Source organism: Ascaphus truei, chromosome 4 (assembly GCF_040206685.1).
Source record: "Ascaphus truei isolate aAscTru1 chromosome 4, aAscTru1.hap1, whole genome shotgun sequence".
NCBI classification, from domain to species: domain Eukaryota; kingdom Metazoa; phylum Chordata; class Amphibia; order Anura; family Ascaphidae; genus Ascaphus; species Ascaphus truei.
In genome coordinates, this window is record NC_134486.1 from 38,178,981 (window position 1) to 38,185,736 (window position 6,756).

A 6,756-nucleotide genomic window follows, 5' to 3' on the forward strand; every position below is an offset into this window, starting at 1 on the left:
GAATTCTCTGCTACGGGCATTCCGGTCATACCATTGCTTTTGCCTGGTCTGAGTGGCCCTGAGGTGGTCCTGGGCCACCCCCATGAGCATCTCTAACCGGTCTCGGAGATCTACTACATACTGGATCACTGAAGCATCAGTAGCAGTAGCCTCCCCTTCCCATCCCTCATGGAATAGGTCCAGAGGTCCATGTACCCTGCGGCATATAGTAGCTCGAAGGGGGAGAAGCCTGTAGATTCCTGCGGTACCACTCGGTAGGCAAACAGCAAGTGCTGTAAATGAATCTCCCAGTCTTTCCCCTCCGCCTCTATGTAGGTCCGAAGCATCTGCTTCAGGGTACCGTTAAACCTCTCACATAATCCGTTTGTCTGGGGATGGTAAGGGGTAGTGCGCCGGTGCTGTACACCGCATGCATCCCAGAGACAGTGTAACAGGTCACTCATGAACCGCGACCCCTGATCGGTTAGGATCTCACTAGGGAAACCTACCCTAGAAAAAATGTTCAGCAAAGCTGCTGCCACTGTCTTGGCATCTATGTTGCCAAGCGCTACCGCCTCAGGGTACCGGGTTGCAAAATCCACCACCGTGAGGATGTAGCGCTTCCCTGACCTGCTAGGAATCATAAGGGGTCCTACGAGGTCCATCGCTACTTTCTGGAAGGTTTCCCCTATTATCGGTAGGGGTTTCAGGGGTGCCTTCACACGGTCGCCCGCCTTACCCACTCGCTGGCAGGCATCACAAGAGCGGCAGAAAGTGCCCACATCTCGAGATGCCCCCGGCCAGTAGTAGCGCTGTAATAACTGGGCTCGTGTTCTGTTGACCCCTGATGTCCCGCTAACGGAATAGAGTGAGCTACTCGTAACAGTTGCTGTCTGTACCCCTGGGGCACTACTAGCTGTCGCTTACCGGTCAATCCCTCCTCTATCCCTGGGTACCCTTCTTCTCTATACAGGAGTCCCTTATGCCATAGGCAGCGCTCAGTGCCTTCCCCTGCCTGATATTCGGATGCCCGAAGTCTCACGCCGGCCAGGGTAGGGTCTGTCTTCACTGCCTCCCTAAACTGGGCTCCTAATTCTGGCCACCCCCCAGTCATGTCATTGTCCAGAGAATGGGGAAGGGTGAGGGGAAACAGTAAGTCAGTCTGTGGTTGCAACTGATCCTGGCTTACCTCCCCGGGTTCCTCTGCGCCCTCCGCTTACATTGGTCCCAAAGGCTGGGGGACTGGTGCCGCCGCCATTGCCGCTGTCTTGCTCCGGGTAACCGCCGCCACTGCAGCGGGTTTGGGCACTCGGTCGTAGGTGCAGGTCATCGGTCCCAGATCGTTTCCGAGAAGAACATCGGCATCCAAACCGGGTAAAACCCCCACCTCCCGCACACCCTGGCCCTCCCCCCAATCCAAAAAGATCCTGGCCACTTGCAAGAAACGTGGCTCTCCGTTGGCCACATTGATCTGCATCCCAGGGCCTGGGAGCAATTCCTCTGGCCGGACCATATCAGGTCGGACCATGGTCACTGCAGCTCCTGAATCCATCAAGCCGACTGCTTGCCGGTCACTGACTGTGACCGGGGTGAGATGTCTGCCCTGGCCGTCTGTCTGCTGCAGGTCCGCGCTGAGATGTCCTCCGCTCCTGGCTATAGGCACCGATGAAACCGGGACAGGCGTTGCATGGGATGCCTCGCTGGGAGTTGGTTCCATGACCAGTCCGGAGTCTGTGGTGGAAGCCACCCGCACGCGGGCTACCGGCTTCGCAGCTGGGGTGCGTTGCCCCTGATGGGGTCCGTCGGAACGCAGGGGTTCCGGGCAATCTGGTCTGATGTGACCAGGGCGGTTGCAGTTGTAGCACCGGCGCTCGTGCCGGAGCTCCCCCACCTTCGGTGGACTGCTGCCCGCAGGCGGCCTCTGAGTCCATTGGGGGGTATTGGCAGACTTTCTGGCCGGTGCCGCCGCCACTGCCGCCTTGGCTACTGTTTTGGCGGTCATCAGGGCTCGGCTGGCCACATAGTCGTCTGCAAGCCTCACCGCCTCCTGGTAAGTCTTGGGCTTCTTGTCGTACTCCCAAGCCCTCACCGCCGGCGGGCACTGCTGCATGAGCTGCTCCTAAAAGATGAGGTCCAGCAGGCATTGGTAAGTCTGTGCCTCATAGCCCACCACCCAGCGTATCCCGTACAAAGCCATGCGGGTCACGTAGGTAACATAGGAGTCTTGGGGCTGCCTCTCTTCCTGCTGGAATTTACCCCGGTAGGCTTCAGGGGTAAAACCGTACTGAAACAGTAACAGTTCTTTCAGGTGGTCATAGTCATCAGCATACTCATCTGGAAGCGCCATCATCGTCTGCTTAGCCAAGCCGGACAGTAAGGGGTCCAAACGTGCAACCCTATGCTGGGGAAGCACTTTGTACCACCGGCATTGTGTTTCAAAGTTCTTTAAGAAACTGTCAATCTGGTCAGTGCCTTCCACGAACTTGGTGAGACTGTGCTGGTCCAGTTTGAGTTCATCTTTGCTGGGTTGGACAGGGGGGCAATAAGCGGTTCTGTTCACTGCCATAGAGATAAACTGTAGCCGCTCCTCCGGTGTCCCTCTGTCACTCCACGCAGTAATCAGTGCCAACATTTCAGGGGTGAACGGACTGGTAGCCGCAGCCACCAGTGCCCCTCCTGTTGCACTGGTCCCGGGAGGTGCACTTGTTCCCTCAATGGGATTCTGCCGCCCCGGCACTGGGTTCCTTCCCTGATCTCCGGGTGGCTGTATAAGGGCAAGCTGAGCCGTATCCTGAGGCTCTGCAAGCCGGGCTTCATAGTCACTGATTGCGTCAACCATGTCTGCGACCTCCTGGTTCTCATAGGGCAGTCCATATTCACGGCACTTGTCCTTCAGCTGAGCTCGGGTCCTCATGTTGGATGAGCCTTCAGCCTCGCTCATGGTTCGCAGCAGTGAGGTGGTGTTAAAACTTGTGTTAACTGTTGCACTACTGTGTGTTCAATATCTTTAGTCCCAGGAACTCGCAATTCCCTTCGAGTTCCCACTATATTACAGGGTAATTACCGTACACTGTAATACAGGTTCAGTTCAATCCCGCCTCTGCCACCAGTTAATTATAGAGCTTGTCACGGTAGCTTATGACAAGATATAATTAACACCAAATATCTGGGTTGAACTGAACGAGGCTTAGATATAATAAAATATAATTTATTCCTTAAAAAAGGTGAACACATCAATATAGTACAATTAACAGACAAGAAGGTAACACTTACTTAGGGTTGGGGAATGGAGAAGTATCAGCTAGCAATTCTCCATCAATCCGGTGACATTCCAGGTGGAATCAGAAGCACAACTAAAAACTGTAGGGTTGGCACAGTTTATATACCTGTGTAACCCTATTCTTAACATTGAATACAGACTATTGGTGAACAATTATCTGTATCCAATCCCTAACGTGGAGACACAGACTAACCCATACCCTCCAGCTAATTAGCTCATGTGTACTGGGACTCTATGGGGAGCCCCATAATTAAATCAGAGGCAACAATCAGTCTACCAAATTAAGTATCTGCATTGTTTCTAGGTGTAGACATAACACTACAAACCACTCCAGTTTGATAAATCTCCGCCCTCAGGTAACAATTAGACTGGCAGAGTCATTTGACCAATACTTGGCTCCTAGACTTTGGGTAAACAATCAGGGCAGTTAACTTTTTGATCACCGTGCTTAGGCTACTCAGCCAGCTGCCTTTCATGACCTATTAGCCTAGCAGATGGCATCTGCAAAGGAATCTCTGCAGGATTTTATCCCTGCCTTGGGAAACAACATTAAAGGTGAAACATTGGAACAGGGGAACATACATTTTCAAGGTATAACAAGGTGCAAACCACATCCCTGGACCGCAGTCCAGTTAACCCCTTGTCTTCCTGGTGAGGTCAGGGGATGGCCATATGGGGTGCAACCCCTTTAATACCGGGCCACCCCCTTTCTCCCTCTACAGAGGTCGCAGAGAGTTGATATTTGGCCAATGTGTGGAGTCACTGTAGGCATTAAGAACTGGCAAATTTCGACCCACTGAGCCCACCAGAATGGAACTTGTTAATATGCGTAGATATTAAAGTGTATATGTATGGTATTTTGGATCTGCTCTGAAAATGCAGACCCCATCTGCTATGCTAATAGGTCATGAAGGGCAGCCGGCTGATTGAGCCTAAGCACTGTGATCAAAAGTTAACTGCCCTGATTGTTTACACTAAGTACTAATAAACAGACCAAGTACTAATCAACAGACTCTGCCACTCTAATTGTTAACTGAGGGTGGAGAATCATCAAACTGGAGTGGTTTGTAAGTGTTATGTCTACACCTACAAACAATGCAGATACTTCATTTGGTAGACTGGTCGTCGCCCCTGATTTAATTATGGGGCTACCCATAGAGTCCCAGTACACATGGGCTAATTAGCTGGGGGGCATGGGTTAATCTGTGTCTCCACGTTAGGGATTGGATACAGATAATTGTTCACCAATAGTCTGTATTCAATGTTAAGAATAGGGTTACACAGGTATATAAACTGTGTCAACTCTACAGTTTTTAGTTGTTCTTCTGATTCCACCTGGAATGTCACCGGATTGCTGGAGAATTGCTAGCTGATACTTCTCCATTCCCCAACCCTTAGTAAGTGTTACCTTCTTGCCTGTTAATTGTACTATATTGCTGTGTTCACCTTTTTTAAGGAATAAATATATTTTATTATATCTAAGCCTCGTTCAGTTCAACCCATATATTTGGTGTTCATTATATCTTGTCATAAGCTACCTTGACAGCGCCGCCATGTTGTTTGGGCATTGCGCAATACTCATGCGTGACCGAAGGCACGGAGAAGAGTTCGCGCATGTGCAGTATAAGCGTGCGAACGGCTGGCCAATAACCAGGAGGCTCTGAAGTAAAACTACAATCCCCATGAGCCTCAGCAGAGCCACATGACACCAGGGAATGAGTAGGAGTGCAGGGATTTCTGGCAGGCAGGAAAGGGAAGCGTGGGGGAGAGACCACGCTAGCAGAGGGCACTGGAGGAGCAAGGGGAGAGGTTGTGTGTGTGTGCAGGGGGTCAGTTACCCACCTGCGTAGGCCAGATTTCCCCTCAGGCCCCAGTGCAGACCCTGAGTCGCCATTAGCTTGTGGTGCTGCAGAGAAAGCCCTAGAGAGAGAGACATTCTATTCCCTTACTGTATTAGCAGACAGGGACACAGTGTTCTTCCTGAGCTGCTGTGTGTGAACAGTGGTTTGGGCTCAAGCTGCTGGACATTTCCAACTCGTAAGAGACTACGGCGGATCCTTTTTGAAGTCTGTTACCGGCTGCTGGAGTAGCCGGAAGGTATTTAATAAGTGCACCAACACCGGTACCTTCAGGCGCTGATCCCGCTTTGGGGGAGGGTTCTTTGGGGACACTGGGTTGAGTTACCAAGGGACTGAATATATACATTCGACACAGTGTGGGGTGCACGCGGTGGTGGGATGGACATTACTCAATGAGGAGAGTGGCCAGGCCACTGGTGTATATTTATTGAATGTCAGCTATTTATGTACTGTACTATATGTGTGTTATCCCTAATAGGTGTACGCTAAGGTTTTGCGATTGCTTATTAGTAAAAGGTTATAACGTTGAGGCTTGTTATCATTATTCTTACCTAGGGGAATCTCACTTATTGGGGATCCTGGGTAAGTGGAGGCGCTGCCAAGAACATATTGTTACCCCAGGCTCCCAGTTAGCGGAGGCCCATATCTCGCTGAGCCAGCAGGTACATACAGCACTAGTAGTCTCTCTATATCAGCAGGAAAGAGGGCTACATATGTATGGACTGTTTGACTTGAAATCCAACATTATGCCGTATTCCTTTAGAGCACCTGACTGACAAAGTTCACGGGTGAAGAGACAGATCCGTATGACAGTTTGTGTGACTTTCAGGAAAAGAGGCTTTATTTGTGCTGTATCAGGTGATACACAAAAAGCTGCTATGATAATTGGATAGTTCAATGGAGTTGCCTTTTGTGGCATAAATTGCAGGCCTGATGAAGATATAAATAAATATGGCTGAAAAAAATATTTTTTAACTACACAGAAACACATTTGACACAAGAAGCCATCAAAACAGGTACAGTACTTACATCTACTATACCTGGTTCCAGATTTCATACTTTATGTATGGGACTAGAAATTCAGAATGGAACAGACTGCCAGCATAAAAAGACTGTGTCCGACTGAACAAGCACTTACTGATACATTCTGTGTTCCAAATGAAGAAACATCACTGCCTTGTGTTACAACTCAAAAGCAGTCCTAAGTATTGGGGATCCAATTGAAAAATCAGATGTGATGTTTATGTAACGGTGTTCCCCCCACCCTCTGGGAGATTCTGCCATTACATGGTGTGTAGTGCTGACTACCTGTTTGCACACAGGATGCTGAGTGGTCCGCCGTTGGTAGTGGGGACGTCTGGACAGGCTTCTGGGGTACATCACTGGTCTTTATCTCTTCTGGTATATCGACTCCATCTGCTGCAGGCTTCATTAGTGTGAAGGCAATCTCCTACAGAAGAACGTACTTCACTCCCCCCAGAAAGATTGCACACTAGGCAGGAGTATGATTAACTGGAACCGATTTATTGCTCCTCTGCATACACAGTACAGCACTGATCTCTGCTCATCACAGTTCAACAGATCTCCAACTTCTGGATGGTCCCTGGACCTACACCCCCGGCCAAGGGAACCTGAGGC